At 35.6% G+C, this 16,859-nt stretch overlaps 1 pseudogene; it reads left to right on the plus strand.

The window, feature by feature from the left end:
- Positions 1-11,276: 11,276 nt before the first annotated feature.
- LOC130454725 (E3 ubiquitin-protein ligase RNF34-like) overlaps positions 11,277-16,859 on the plus strand; it is a 144,301-nt pseudogene continuing 138,718 nt past the window's right edge.

Here is a 16,859-nt window from a genome sequence, read left to right on the forward strand (position 1 = left end):
TGATTTTGAAGCATCATATTGTTTAATTTCCAGTTAGTTTTTGATTTGGTTTTCCATGTTCCATTACTAATCAATATTTTTATTGCCTTGATTGCCTTGTGATCTGAGAAGGCTGCATTTATTATTTCTGCTTTTCTACATTTGTGTGCTATGTTTCTGTGACCTAATGTATGGTCAATTTTTGTGAATGTGCCATGTGGTGCTGAGAAGAAGGTGTATTCCTTTTTATCCCTATTTATTTTTCTCCATATGTCTATTAATTCTAATTTTTCTAAGATTTCATTCACTTCTTTTTCCTCTTTCTTATTTATTTTTTTATTTGGTTTATCTAAATTTGTTAATGGTTGGTTTAAGTCTCCCACTAATATGGTTTTACTGTCTATTTATTCCTTCAATTCTCCTAATTTCTCCATTAGAAATTTGGGTGCTATATTATTTGGTGCATACATGTTGATTAGTGATATTTCCTAATTATCTAAAGTCCCTTTTAACAAAATATAATTACCTTCCCTATCCCTTTTGATCAGGTGTATTTTTGCTTTGGCTTTATCAGATATCATGATTACCACTCCTGCCTTCTTTCTGTCAGTTGAGGCCCAGAAGGATTTACTCCATCCTTTAATTCTGACCTTGTAGGCGTCAACCAGCCTCATGTGTGTTTCTTGAAGACAACATATGGTAGGGTTTTGGATCCTAATCCATTCTGCTATTTGTCTATATTTTATGGGTGAGTTCATCCCATTCAGGTTCAAAGTTATTACTGTTATTTGTGGACTCCCTGGCATTTTGATAACCTTCCCTAATTCTATCCTTTTTTTCTTCGGCTCTACCTTTTAGTCCAGTGATTTACTTTAAATCAGTCTCCCTTATCCCCTCCCTTGATATGTTTCCCTTTTTAGTCCCTCCCCAAACCCCTCTCTTTCCCTTCCCTTTTGTTTTCCCTCTCCCTTTCCCCTCCTTGGTTTTCCCTTCTCCCTACCCTTATTGGGTAAGATAAAATTCAAGATCCTAATGGATCTGGATGTTCTTCCCTCTCAGAATTGATTTCCCTGAGAGTAAGGTTTAAGTAAAAACTCTCTTTCCCTCCTTCTTATAAGAGTTTTCTTTCCCTCCCCTTCCTGTGTGAATCTTTGTATGAGAAACATTATTCTATTTGGTCTTTCTTTACCCCCTATTTACACATTACATTTTCCCCACATGTTAGTATACATAGATTGATATAAATGTAGTCCTTATAGAAGAGAGTTTGAGTAAAAGAAGAAGATAACATTTTTCTCCTTTTCCCTTTCCTTCATATTTACCTTTTCAGGTATTCCATGCTCTTTGATTTTCGATATCGAACTTTCCACAGAGCTCTGGTCTTTTCATTGCAAAAACTTGGAAATCTTCTATTTTGTTGAATGCCCATACTTTCGCTTGGAAGTATATAGTCACTTTTGCTGGATAACTGATTCTTGTTTGAAGACCCAGGTCTCTTGCCTTTCTGAAAATCATGTTCCATGACTTACAGTCATTCAGAGTGGAACTTGCAAGGTCTTGTGTGACCCTGATTTGCATTCCTTTATATCTAAATTGTCTTTTTCTGGCTTCTTGTAGGATTTTTTCTTTTGTTTGAGAGCTTTGGAATTTGGCAATTACATTCCTGGGAGTTGTATTTTGGGGGTTTAGTGTAGAGGGTGTTCTGTAAGCTCTGTCAGTGGCTTTATTGCCCCCTTGTTCTAGAATCCCTGGGCAATTTTCTTAATTATATCTTGTATTACAATGTCGAGTTTGGTGTTTATTTCTGGCTTATCTGGAAGTCCAATTATTCTTAAATTATCTCTTCTCCCTCTATTTTCCAAATCTGTCACCTTGTCAGTGAGATATTTTATGTTCTCTTCTAATTTCTTGGTCTTTTGGTTTTGCTTTATTAGTTCTTGTTTTAAGGCCTGGTTTTCCTTTTCAGTTTGGTCAAACTGGTTTTGTAGATGCGTGAATTTCTTTTGCATTATTTCCCACTTTTCCTCCTAGAAGGCTTCCATCTTTTTGATAATTTCTGATTCAAATTCTTCATGGGTTTGTGGAGAGTTTCCATTTCCTTTGGAAGGTTTTGGAGCATTTGCTTGTGTTTCCTCTTCTGTCTCCTCTGTGTTTTGTATTTTTGTTCCATAAAATGTGTCCAAAGATGCCCCCTTATTCTTGTTTCTTTTGGAATTTGGGGGCTTTTGTGCTTTAGTGTAGTTTGCCATCTCTATCTGAGTGGGGAGGACTAGCTTTTCTTATCTCTGTCTGATGATCAGAGGTTTTAGCCCCAGGCAGATTGTATTTTCTATGAAGTTGTTGTTCTGTCTTCCTGGGGAAGCCAGGAATTGCTGGTGTGTCCCTGGGTTGAATTGAGTGTGCCCTAAGGCAGGGACCTGAGACTGAGATGGAGGGATCTAGCCAGGGGGTTATAAGCTTCCCCGTCTCTCTGTTTCCCTGCTGTCTGGGTGCCCCCTCGATTGGGTCAGATTGTTTTCAGGAAGCGGCCTTCTGAATAGCTGGCCCTGGGGTCCTTTTGCCAGCCCTGAGGGTTACAGTTGTTTCTGAATACCCTGCTCTCTGAGAGGGAGGGGCCGCGGCTTCCCTGAGCTTAGGGTGAGGGCTCCTGATAAGAAGATTAGCTTTCCCTGGGTTGAACTGAGATTCTGATGAAAGGATCCAGCCAGGGGGTTAAGAGCTCCCCCATCTCTCTCTGTTTCCCTGCTGTCTGGGTGCCCCCTCGACTGGGTTAGGTTGTTTTCAGGATGTGGCCTTCAGTATAGCTGGCTCCCGAGGCCCTTTTGCCAGTCCTGAGGGTTGCTGTTGTTTCAGAAGACCCTGCTCTCTGAGGGGGAGGGGCCATGGCTTCCTCGAGCTCTGGGCGAGGGCTCCTGATAAAAAGATTAGCTTTCCCTGGGTTGAATTGAGATTCGGATGGAAGGATCCAACCAAGGGGTTACAAGTTCCCCCGTCTCTCTGTTTCCCTGCTGTCTGGGTGCCTCCTCAACTGGGTCAGGTTGTTTTCAGGATGTGGCCTTCAGAATAGCCGGCTCCTGAGGCCCTTTTGCCAGCCCTGAGGTTTGCTGTTGTTCCACAAAACCCTGCTCTCTGAGGAGGAGGGGCCATGGCTTCCCAGAGCTCCAAGGGCTCCTCCCAGGGGGTTACACACTCCCCCTTCCCTCTCTGTTTCCCTGCAGTCTGGGTGCCCTCTTGACTGGTTCAGGTTGTTTTCTGGACGTGGCCTTCAGAATAGCAGGCTGTGGGGCTCTGAGGTTGCCTCTGCTGCCTCGGACTCAGCGCTCTGGGTTGGGGGGGATGGGTCCTAGGACCTTCCTTCTGCCTGCCCCTTAGGTCTGAGTGGTCTTGGGTTCTGGCTTTTAGGGGGGGGCATACCTTTTGATCCAGGTCCAGGTCCAGGAGGAGGACTCCCGGGGTCTATGCTGTTGATCGTTTTGAATTTCAGTGTCCTAGGAGCATTCAGTTTGAGATCAGTAAGGAAGGGTTTCAGGAGATCTGGACTTTAGCTTTCTCTAATCCTCCATCTTGACTGGAAGCCCAATATTCAATTTTCTAAGAGAAATTAGAATAGTGAGGGAGGAAATAGAAAAGAAAAGAAAGCAAAACCAATGTTTTGCTGGGTGCATTGACAGAAAGCCAAATTAGGGGCAGTCCCTTTTGGCATGAATGTGTACATTTACAATAAATGTTCAATCAAAGTTAAGTTCAATCAATCATATCCAAAATTCATTCTTGATCTTCTTGATGAAGTGTAGGTTTTTCCGGCATCTTTATGCAACAATTCCTTCTCTGGATATAGGAGTTTCAAGCTTCTTTCTTGAAGATATTTTCTCGAACAAAATTCAAAGTCTTGGATATTTATAACAATACAATCTTAAACAAAAATAATTCAAAAATTCTTAGATTTTAAATTAAAATACAATCCTCCCTGAAGTCGGTGTTAAAAAAAATATCCAGTTCAACTCAGAATGCAATGTTGAATTATGGGGTGTATGAGTCAATTATCAAAAGAAGAGAAAAAAAAAACATAAGGAAAAAATTCAAAATAGGTCCTTGTATAGGTCCAATTTAAAGTAATTTCTATCCCAGAAGTCTGTAAGACAGAATGCAGTAATATTTCATTTAGACATTTGTACCCAAGACTATAGGAAGTTGCTATAATATAAGAAGGAAAAATCTAGAATTCTATTTTGATAGGGAAGCGTCATTCCCTCATCTGACCTTTTGACATTCTCAGGGATATAGGGAGCCTGCATGATAGTCAAATTTTGTACTTGTATGAGTACTTCTCAGAGAGTGTAGATACAAGGAAGTCCTACAACTTAACATATATCAAGCTTCGCAACCTCGAGCCTCACATTAGAATTTCCTGTGTGCTCTTTTTGGCACTTTTCAGGTTAAGTCTGTGCTCCTTGTTTTTATCCCTTTTCTTTTTGAATCAGATACATTAACAATAACATTAATCACAGTCTCATAACATTTTATCAATAAATGGCAGGTTCCCATAATTTAAGGTATGCATTGACATTATAGGAAGAATATATATATATATATATATTAAAATTGTATTACTGCAGAAAAAATATTAATTATGTGTACCTTTAATACAAAATATGAGAAAAAATCAAATATTCTAATCAAAATAAAGAAAAGAAATAATAAAAAATAAGGAAAAAATAGATAATTCAATGTGTTCTCAAAAAAACAGCATCCATTTGTCTATGAATTATTATTTCCAATTCATATGATAGGATACAGTCAATCAGTCTCAACAGAAGATGCTTTCTTCACATGTGAGCAGTGAATCCAAGAGTCCTTTTCTCCAATCTTATAGATTTTGGAGTAGTTAACAATATTTGGAATGGTCCTTTCCACGAAGGCTGAGTTGCTCCAGTACACTTGAAATTCTTAATATAAACTTTGTCTCCTGGATTCAGGTCATGAAGAGAAAAGTCTAATAGTCCGGCTTGTACTGCAGCACCAGATTCATGAAGTTCACGTAGTTTGTGCCGTAACTCCTGTATATAGGAAGCAATAGTAATATCTTCCCCTAATAGTGAGGTATATGCAGGGGACAAAGGTTTAGCCTGTATAGGCAGATGTCCAAAAAGCATCTCAAATAGTGAGATATATAGGTCTCCTATGGGCCTGCTTCTAAGATAAAATAGTGCCAAAGGGAGAATTTCAGGCCATTTTAAATGGGTCTCAGTGCATAATTTGCCAATCATAGTTTTAAGTTCTTTGTTCATCCTCTCAATTTGTCCTGAGCTCTGGGGATGATATGGAACATGGAATTTGGGAGTTATTCCCAAGCAAGAATATATCTGATTTAGGACAGAATCAGTAAAATGACTTCCTCTATCTAAGTCAATATGTGCTGGTAGGCCAAAAAGAGGAACAATTTCCTTTAAAAGTATCTTTGCAACAAAATCCGCCGTGGCTTGGGTTGCAGGAAATGCTTCTGGCCATCTGGTTAGTTGATCTACTATTACTAGACAAAATTTATAACGTCCAGCCTTTGGCATTGCTATGAAATCTATCTGTAGATGTTCAAAAGGTGTGTATGATATGCATGTTGGTTATATGCCTGGCACGTAGAGCAGCCTGAACATACTTTAGAGGCTATAGTAGTTATACCAAGGGCTATCCATACTCTCTTGACAGAGTCCACGATGCCCTGGGTGCCAAAATGAGAAATGAATAGATTGGCAAATTTGGTTATAGAAACTTCTGGGGAGCAGGGGTTTTCCTTCAGATGACACCCATACTCCATTAATCTGTTTTGCTTTGAATTTTTGTTTCCATTTTTCCACTTCCTTTTCATTATAGGAAAGTGGTAAATTTAAATCATTAGTAGTTGTTAATGTTAAAATTAATTCAGGCACTTCTATGGCTGCTAGCTTTGCAGCGGCATCTGCTCGGGCATTTCCTCTAGAGACAGGGTCAGTGCCACCTGTATGGGCAGAATGATGAACTACAGCTAGGGGTTAAGGAAGCTGGAGAGCAGAAAGAACTTCAGTAATAATTTCTGCATTAGCTATAGATTTTCCAGCTGAGGTTAAAAATCCTCTCTGGAGCCATAACATTCCAACTGAGTGGCAAATGCCAAAAGCATATCTAGAGTCCATATAAATTGTTGCCTTTCCATCCTTGGCAATTATACAAGCGTGCTTCAGAGCTATGAGTTCTGCAACTTGAGCGCTAATGTTAGAAGGTAGTGAAGCTGACCATTCAGTGGCAAATTCTGAGACTATGGCAGCTCCAGTGTAACGTATGCCATCCCTCATAAAAGAGGAACCATCGGTAAATAAAATCAGATCTGCATTGTCTAAAGGAGTCCAATAGAGTATCTTGAGGCTTTTCTGCCACAGACACTAATGTTTCACAATTGTGTAATGGTTCTCCTGAAGTTGGTAAATCTGGAAGCAAGGTGGCAGGGTTAAGAGTAGTACAACGTTTTAAAGTAATGTTTTCACTATTTAATAAGGTTATTTCATATCTTGTAATTCTCTGATTCGAGAATGCCTGTGTTCTATGTTTAATCAACAATGCTTCTACCTCATGTGGGCACATTATTGATAATGGACATCCCAATACTAAATCAACAGTTTTTGTTACTAGTAAGGCTGTAGCAGCCACTCCTCTAAGACATGATGGTGCTCCTGGCGCTACTGGGTCCACTTAAGCAGAATAATAAGCAATTGGGCGCTGAGAAGGTCTCAAAGTCTGAATTAACACGCCAGAAGCTACTCCTCTTTGCTCATGCACATACAAAGTAAATGGCTTGTTGTAATCTGGGATGCCTAGAGCAGGGACAGACATGATAGCCTTTTTTAGCTCTGATAGAGCTGACAAGTGTTCAGGCTCTAATTTGTGGGGTTCAGGAACCGAATCCTTTGTTAATGCTATAAGGGGTTTAGTAATTTCCCCATAGCAAGGAATCCATTGTCTGCAAAACCCTGTTGTTCCTAAAATTTCTCTCAACTGTTTCTTAGTAGTAGGAGCACTTAAGTTTTGAATATTCTCAATTCATTTTGGAGAAATATAACGAGCACCCACAGTCAGGATGAATCCCAAATATTCTACTTTAGGGAGACACCACTGAACTTTATCCTTAGAGATTTTATGTCCCCTTTTGTACAATTCCAAAAGAAGGTGTTTGCTATCTTCTTGACATGTTTTTGCATCTGTTGAAGCCAAGAGTAGATCATCTACATATTTGATTAATTTGCTATTTTTAAATCTTATATTGTCTGTGTCTTGGCTCAAAATTTGCTCAAATAAACTCGGACTTTCGACATAACCCTTTGGCAGCTGACTCCATGTATATTGTGAGCCCTTCCAGGTGAAAGCAAAAATATGCCTGGATTTCTCATGTATAGGTATGGAAAAGAAAGCAGAACACAAGTCTACTACTGTAAAGTATGTAGTTGTGCTAGGAATAGAGGAAATAATATTATTTATGTTAGAAACTATGTAGTGTCTCTTTCTAACGTGATTATTCACTGCCCTCAGATCCTGTACGAATCTACAGAGGTGCTTGCCATCAGGCCCTCCTTTTTTTTTTTACTGGCAGGATGGGTGTGTTGTATTCAGATTTGCAAGGGATTATTATTCCCTGTTCTATTAATGAGTTAATAACTAGTGTAATACCCTCAATTGCCTCCTTTGAGAGGGGAAACTGAGGGATGGAAGGAGGTGGGCTAGATTTAGTTTTTATCTGCACAGGAACAGCAGATTTAAGTAAACCTACATTGGAAGAAGATGTGGCCCAAAGAGACTCCAGTATATCTTTAGGAATTTCAAAAGTGGAAGGCTCTTTTGCCTCCTGGTTTTCTGAGAGAAGTACAGGGAATAAATTTAAAGATTCCTCTGGTACTTCCAATGATAAAGAACCATCTGGTGAACAAGTTATTGTGACTCTGAGTTTGCATAGAAGGTTTCACCCCAGCAAATTTAAAGTGGAGTAGATGGCTCATAAATTTGACAAAGATTTCTATATATTTTAGATATGACCTTTATCTCAGAGTCTGTCTATAAAATTATTTTTGCAGTTTTCTCCTTTCCTCCTAATCTCAGCAACATTTTGTACAATTTTTTATTTAATGTACTAAAAATTATCAATTTTATATCTCACATTTTATATATATTTTTTATATCTTCCCTTCTTGACATAAATTCCTCTTATATCCACAAATCTGATAATGTTCCCTGTTCTGCTAATTCAAACATATCTCCTTTTATGTCTAGATCAAATGTATCAATTTTGATTTGATCTTAATGAATGATTTAAGATACCATTCTATATCTAATTTCTGACAAATTGAATTCTGTTTATCAAGGCAATTTTTATCAATGACTGGTTTTTTATCCTAAAAATCAGGATTTATGCTTTTGTCAAATGCAAATTTGCTATTATCTTTTACTAATGTTTGCTATATGTGAGCCCTGATCAACTGATTTACCTATCTTATTCTAAATAATTACTAGGTAGTTTTGATAAATAATTCTTTTACTATAATTTAAAATCTGATACTGCTAGATGTCCTTATTTTACATTTTTCCAATGAATGTTTTTATATTCTTGATCTTTTGTTTTTAAATGTTATTGTTTGTCTCAATAAAGTTATTTATTGGTAATTTAATTGAGATGACTTTAAATAAGTAGATTAGTTTGGTAGGATTGTAAATTTAATTATGTTGGCTCTGCCTATAAACAAGCACTATTCTTCCAGTTATTCAGATCTGGCTTTTTTGTGTAAATAAATATTTATAATTTCATTTCCATTGGTGGTATACTTACCCTTTTCATCTTTTGATTTGGTTTTCTTCTTTCTTTTTTTTATAAAGATATTAACAAATGGGTACATATTTTAAATTTTTTTCATAAAACCAAATCCCTGTTTTATTTGTTGACCCAATGTTTTGCTTATACTTAATTTATCTCACCTTTAATTTTTGGATTTCTAATTTGCTGCTTAATTAGAGATTTTTGATTTGTTACTTTTCTAGGTTGTTAAAATTGCATTGCCAATATTTATACAGTCTCTCCTTGATCAATTTTCTAGGTCATTTGTTTTTGCAATAAGATTCTTCATTTTCTCTTTTATTATTTGATGGTTTTGATTTTGCTTTGTTTGAAGCCCTGAGGGCATGATTTGAAGCTTCACCTTTCTGCTAGACCTGAGTACTTATATCTCAGTGGTAAATACCAGGTAAACTCTGTAGGCAGCAAAACATGGAAGAAGTTGCAAACTCTATTCAAGGGTCCCCACTAACCCACAGGAGGATTTTGACCACTAACCAGGGAAGGACCTCAGGGATCTAAATACATTGAGAAGACAGCTGCTTTGTGTCATCAGTAGAGAAAGCGTGTGGAAGAAACACATTTTGATGAGTGTGGTTGTTGAGAAATAGGGGTCCTAATCACAGTCCCATAATATTTATCAATAAATGTCAGGTTTCCATAGTCTAAAGCCTTTTGGTATGCATTTATATGCTAGGTAAATGGATATCTTAGCTTATTCTATTGCAAAAATCAACAAGAGTTAAAAAATCTTTTCAGTACTGGTGACATGTGCTTCAAATACAAAAAAAAATAGAGAAAAAAATGAATACTGTATTGCACATATAGGAAGAAAAACAAAAAATTATTAAAAATGTTTATATTTTACAATCATAGAGGTAAAGTATAGAGGATACTTCCTCTTTAACTTGTTATGATCCTCAGTTGAATTCAAATGAGGTATAAAAGCAATGGAGGCACAGAAGCAATAATACATTCAAGAAAATAAAAATTTACAAGAGGCACAAAATGTTACAAAAGGCAAATCAAGTCAATATACTAAATACAATATACAAAACTAATACAGGTTTTCTTTTTTAAGGTAACATATGTATTGTTCTGCAAGGGAAATTCATTCAAGTACAAGGATCAATCAAGTACAGTGTCACAGAAGTACAGACTTAACCTGAATAATGCCAAAAGAGCAAAGAAACCAACCCATGTAGGATTGATGAACTTCTACACCAATACAAAATGACTTGAACCCAGTGTAAGATTTGAGGTTGAGGTTCTTGACATATGTTAAGATGCAGGACTCCTTGTACCATACTCCTTGTGAAATACTTTCTATCAAAGTACCTAACAGTTGTATGTTCTGGCTCCCCTATCCCTGAGAAATGATGAAAAATCAGAACAGGGAATCACACTTCTCTTTTATGCAAAAATTTTTCTCTCTTATAGAATGGCAACTTTATGTAGTGCTGGCTTATAATGGGTAAGTGCAGTGTTACTTCATTTTGTCCTACAGACTTATGGGACAGAAATTTACTTTTGTAGGACCCTAATACAAGGGTCTTTTATGAATTTATTCTTGTTTATCTCAGAAATTTTTATATACATAGGCTTTTGATATTTTAATTCTGATTTTGAATTTTTTATTACTCCCAAAGTTTAATTTTTTTTTCCTTTATTTATTATTCTTTTTTATATTTTTGGTTTTTCTTTTGACAATTGACTCATACATCCCCATAACTCAATCATGTATCCTGAGTTGATCTGGGTGTTGGTCAACACCCTCTTCAGGGGAAATTGTATTGTATTTTCATAAAAATCCAAGATTTGAAATTTTGTTCGAGAAAAATTTCAGTGAAAGAAGCTTGCTAACTACTTGAATCCAGAGAATGAACTGTTTGGAGAAAATATGCCTGAAGAAGCTTACACTGCATCAAGAAGATCCAGAATGAACTTTTGGATGCAATTGATTGAATTGAAGGGGATTGAACATTTATTTTTATGTATACCTTCATGCCAAAGAGGACTACCCCCTAAATGTCTTTTTGTCAATGAGCCTAGGAAACAATGGTTTTGCTCTCTCTTTTGTTTCCCTCTTATCTCTAACTATTGTAGTTTCCTCTTAGAAGGTGCAATATTGTATGTACCTATAGTTAGAAAATTTTTATGTGTAAAAGATGATTATGTCAAATGATCAATTGCGGAAACTAGTGTTCCAAATGATCACAGTGGGGATTGTGAAGATGGGATTAACTCTCCCCTGCCCATTTTTAAATTTAATTACCAGAAGTGTATATACTCCACTTATCCTTAAGTGGGGAAGGTCTGTGACTCACATTTGTGATAGTGGGTGATGAATCAAAACCCACTGACTGCTCCCTGGGCAGTCCTAAACAAAACTTTAGCTGTAATTGGTCCATGTAAAATGAAATGAAGTGACAAAAAGGAATGGTCTTTAAAAATGCCAAGAGCTTCCTGCGAAGAAGTCTTTTGCCTTGAACTTGACCCTGAAGGAGCTTTGGCTGAGAACTGCTTCTATTTGGATGACTATGTGGGTGAGTGAGAAAGGTTGACTCCCTTTCCTGGCTTTCCTGGAGGTATTAGCCTCTGGAGGAGTCCTACATCTGGGAGGAGGCCTCATGGTTAAACATGGAACCCTGCCAGAGTAAAGCCATGGCTTCAGCAATAGTTTAACTCATTAAACTAGATTTCTTACTCTGCCCTCTTTCTCATTTCTCTACTTTCATACTTTCCCTCTATTTTGTAAATCAATTGCTAAAAAATCATTTGGATTTTTTCCTGGTGTCCATACTCTTAAATAATCTAGTCCAACCCCTTACATTCTGCCCTAAAATAACCTAACTCATGTAAATTTTAAGTCCAAGATTTCTCTTCTGATTTGCTATAATTAATCATTTTATTTGTGACCCAGTACATGGCTCCTAATAATACTATTAGCTTGAGCTCCAGCATTTACTATAACCTTTGAGATTCCTCCTGAAAGCAATTTGACTTTTTTTATCTTACTTTTATACATCTCAAGTAAAAGAGCTAATAATTCTATTATTTTTGCTACAGTCACTTAAGACAAGGTCTTTTCTAGCATTATCCTATGGATTAGTAACCCCTGGAAAAATTCTTTATTTGTGCTGGTCAAATTTTTCCTCTTTCCCATCAGACTTGTTTAATGTATGTTGCTTTTGCTTTATTCAACCTCTCACATGTATACCACACTTACCACACTACACACACACACATACACACACACACACACACACCCAGGAAGAAATCCTTTCCTTTTAACAACTGTGTAAAGTTAAGTAAAAAAGCACAAGTTCTAGTTTTGCATATAAAGAAACCAAGGCTTAGAAAGTTTGTGACTCATTTGCAGTACATTATAAGTATGTTGTAAAAATAATCTTTATACTCTATTTTGTGAATACTCTAATTTTTACATAATTTCTCTATTATGTACTAATTTTCTTATTAACCTAATTAGGGTTATTTCCTCAAATGCTTATTTTGAAAATGGCATCTGAAGAATTTTTATATGTCAGAATACATGGAACAAGCCTTTAATTGCTAAAGGCAAGATTGGAAACCTTTTAGGTCCCATGTGTTTTTGTCCACTAGAGATTTTCAGCCTTGATTGTGACATATGCCACTTAATTTATCAAAATAAGTGTCAATGAAAATGAAAATTTTGGCTATTTAAAATTTTCATATTATCAAAAAGTAAGGCTAAAAAATATTGCCCATGTCCCCATCACCTCTGCATGTTGCTCTCTAAAAAGTTACCTAGTCCTAGTTCCATGCATAGATTTAGAAATGGATTGAATATGAACACTATTTAATTATCTGTGATTTTTGATCAATTATACTATATGGAATTGACAAAATTTCAAAAAAATGAATTCATGTAAAATTTAATTCCACTAGTATTTGACAATTGTAAAAACAGTTTTCAACTTTATTGAATTATTTCAGTAGCAAGATTATAAAAACCTTTAGTTAAACTACAATTAAAACTATTCTTGTTAAGAGGTTTACTATAAAGCAAATTCATTTCTCATTCATATAAAGAAACAAGGCTCTTCTAGGTTCTTTGATGTTATAGAATTTATCTATATAAAGTGATAAAAATAAAACTTTATCGATAAACTTTTAGCATGTATAATTTCATGTTACTTCTTGCTATTAATATGTTCTTAATACTCAGTTCTGAAACCAATAAACTCATGTGTCTCTTTCATGTGTTCTGGGTCCATTTCTTTCATCATTCAACACTCACTCCTAAAAACCTTATTAGCTTCCTAGGTTTCCATTATCCTTAGAGAACTAGTGTGATATAGTGGAGAGTGCAGATATTTCCAGCATGAATACATGGATTCTAATTCCACTTACTAGTTGTTTGATCCAGGGCAACCAGCTTAAGTGTTCTGTACCTCTGTTTTCTCATCTATAAAATGGTTGCTAAGATCTCTTCCAATCAGAGACTTATGATCTTATTATCATCTTTATGAAGATTATATAGGTAAACATACATACATATATACATACATACATATTAACCAATCTCTTTCATTAGCTTAAGTCATATCTCCACGTGCCCAATTAGCACTTCAAATTGAGTGTCTTAGTTATCTGAAAGCTGAAAGAAATCATTATCTTTTACTTTGAACCTACTTCTTTTCTAAATTCACCTACTTCACCTATTTTTGTTAATTGCAAATCATATTTTAAATTATATAGGATCAATTCACAAAGCCATGCTTAATTCTTTACTCTTTTTATGTCTCAGTATTCAAACAGTTCCTCATTTTGTTGATTGCATCTTCACAACCCTTGCATTTGCTTCTTCTTTCCATTCTATTAGTATTGACTCTCATCAACAGTGATCTTGACTACTTCAATAACCTTTTAATTTGACTCTTTGCATAGAGCTGCCAAAGAAATATTCCTAAGCCATCATGCTCCCTTACTCAATAAATTTTAGTGGCTTCCTCTAGAATCAAATATGAACTCTTCTGTCTAGCATTTACTGACCTTTAAAACCTGAATCCAACTTAACTTTCCAGCCTTATTATGTACTCTTTTTCTTCACATGCTTTGATTCAACAAATTTCCCTTCTTATTATTCCTCATACATGACTCTCTATTTCCTGCCTCCATTTATAAAACCAGTTGTACCTTATGCTTGGAATGCATTCTACCTTAACTCTTCCTTTTAGAATACCTAGCTTCTTTTAATATTTTAATACCTTTTCATGAAAACTTTAGTAACACTTGTGATTCTTTATGTCTCTCTCTAAAAATTATCTTGCATTTATTTTGTATACATTTTATATAAGCCTATTTAATATATGCTTTGAATATATTGTCTTCCATAGAATTTTAGCTCCTTGAATGTATCAATTATTTTATTATTGCCTTTGAATCCCCAGTGCCTATTGTAGTATCTGGCAAGTATTTAACAATTTTGATTGACTTATTAGATTGATTTCTAAGAGTTTAAACTAAAGGCAATTAAATAAAAATAATTTTCACAGAAAAGTGTATAATGCATGAAAGCAAATTTATTTATTCCAAGCAACTCTGATATACTACTCCACACCTATCAGATTAGTTATTTTGACAGAAAAGGAAAATGAGAAATCTTGGAAGGGATGTGGGAAACTTGAGACACTAATGTACAGGGAAGTTGTGAACCAGTTCAATCATTCTGGGGTACAATTTGAATATATGTCCAAAGTGCTAAGAAACAGTGCATATCCTTTGACCCAATAATACTATTCCTAGATTTGTATCCCAAAGAGATAAAAAATAAGCCAAAATGGATAAATAACTGTATGTAAAAAAAAACTATTTAAAATGGCTCTTTTTGTAGAGGCAAAACATTGGAAAATGAAGGATACCTATCAATTGCAGAATGGCTAAGTGATAGCAAATGATTATAATAAACTATTGTGTTATAAGAAAAAACAAGCAGGAAGAGCTAAGAAAAACCCTAGAAAGTCTTAAATGAATGGAAACAAAGTGAAATGGGCAGAACCAGGAGAACCTTGTACACAGTAAGAGGAATATTGTACAATGAACAACTGTGAAAAACTTAGCTATTTTCAGCAATACAATGATCCTAAACATCCCAAGGGACCCAGGATCTGTTTCCAGAGAATGGACTGATGGACTCTGAATCCATACCAATGCAAAATTTTTACATTTTCTTTATTCTTTTGGTTTGAGATTCCTTCCAAAAGAGGATTAATAAAAATGGTTTATATGATTGCACATGTAAAATATGAAATTGCTTACTACTTTGGGGAGGGAGAGTGGAAGAGGGAGAGAATTTGGGACTAAAAATTCTTTTTTAAATGTTGGAAACTGTTTTTATAAATAATTTGGGGAAATTAAAATAAGTTCTGGAACCTATACTACACAAATACAGAGTTTAAGAACCCAAGGATATATCTATGTCACACTGAGACTTTACTGTAGCAAAGAATTAAGAAGGCATTCAATCTCCTGCTGCTTCAATACCTACAATAGAACATTATGCAAAAAGAAGTGACTAGAGAAATCAGAAAATATATAATTTTAATAGCTAGAGATATAGTTTTGTTTTTCATTGTGTCTAAAGTAAATTTCTCCTTTTTCCTGTGTCACTCATGTGACATTGTCTGGAGACCAATCACTAGTGAGAGTTGAGATAAATGGGCTACCAGAAATTAAGAATAAAGGAGACAGGAAACAACACACAGACACTGGCTCCCTTGGCAGCCCTGGAAAATTAAGAAACTATGATTGGTTCCTGGAATGTGATGTGTCAGAGTTAATGGATAGAGAAAATAATTTATAGGCTGAGACTGGGAGGAAGTCAGAGTCTTTGACTTGTGCTTGGAGAAGCAGAGCGGCCCCTTGACCAAGTTTAGCTAGAGACCCATAATAGTATCTACAGATTAGAAAGATTAAGCACTTCTCTACTTCTGTCCTACTTTCCCCTCCCTACTACTATTACTTCTCCTCCTCCTCCTACTATTACTACTACTTTTGCTTTAATAAAGTTATTAAGCTAAAACCAGCCTCATAATTTTAAATATTAGAATTGCTTGCACATTTAATCACTTAAAAATCTCTATCAACTTGAATCCATTAAAATAGCAATGAGTGCACTCGGCCTATTATAAGGAAAATAACTGCACAAAATCTATTATTATATAAAAAAACTTGAACCAGCCATTTAAGAATGATGGAGAGGGGGATAGTTTTGACTAGAAGAAATAATTATCATTCATCCTCATGGCTGGTTAATGCCTAAGGGATTGGAGATAAAGAAAGAGTTCCTGAGTAGGAGATAGACATATAGATAAGAAATAGACAGATAGATGATATGAGTATGGATGTGAATATATATATATATATATATATACATATATATATATATACTGTAAAGATTAAAATTTAGGGGAGATGTGGAGACTGAGGCAGGTGAGACAGGTAGAAATTAGTTTCTCTCTGCAAGAAGTATTATATTTTTTAGAGGTTTATTAAAGGTTAAAGATTAAAGAATATACAAGTAAGAAACATGTGCCTAGGCCAGAGGCCTAGACAAAATAACCTCACATCACGCAAGAGACGCGCCTGCTCCAAAACGGAAGTCCAAAAAGAGCCAAGAGAGAGAGTGTCAAAAGCCTTTGAATCAGCTTAAATACCTTCTCGATCTTGGCCCAGGTGAGATTACAAGGCATTCTGGGGAAGTGGAGCAAAGGCTCGTGGGGATTGTAGTCCTGTATTCGAGTCTATTTTTTACAATACTTACACATATATATGTGTATATATATTCATATATATAATATACCCATTTATTAAGACCTTACAATGGGTAAACACTGTTAAACACAGGATAAAAATATTAATATGTTATACTCTCTATCCTCAAAGAGGTTTGCATCATAATGGAAGGAGACAACACATAAAAAGAAAGATGAAAAGGAGAAAAATAAGGAAATCTACCCATGTAGGAACAATATGTATGGGAACTAGTTGA

This window comes from Monodelphis domestica, chromosome 5 (assembly GCF_027887165.1).
Source record: "Monodelphis domestica isolate mMonDom1 chromosome 5, mMonDom1.pri, whole genome shotgun sequence".
Classification (NCBI taxonomy): domain Eukaryota; kingdom Metazoa; phylum Chordata; class Mammalia; order Didelphimorphia; family Didelphidae; genus Monodelphis; species Monodelphis domestica.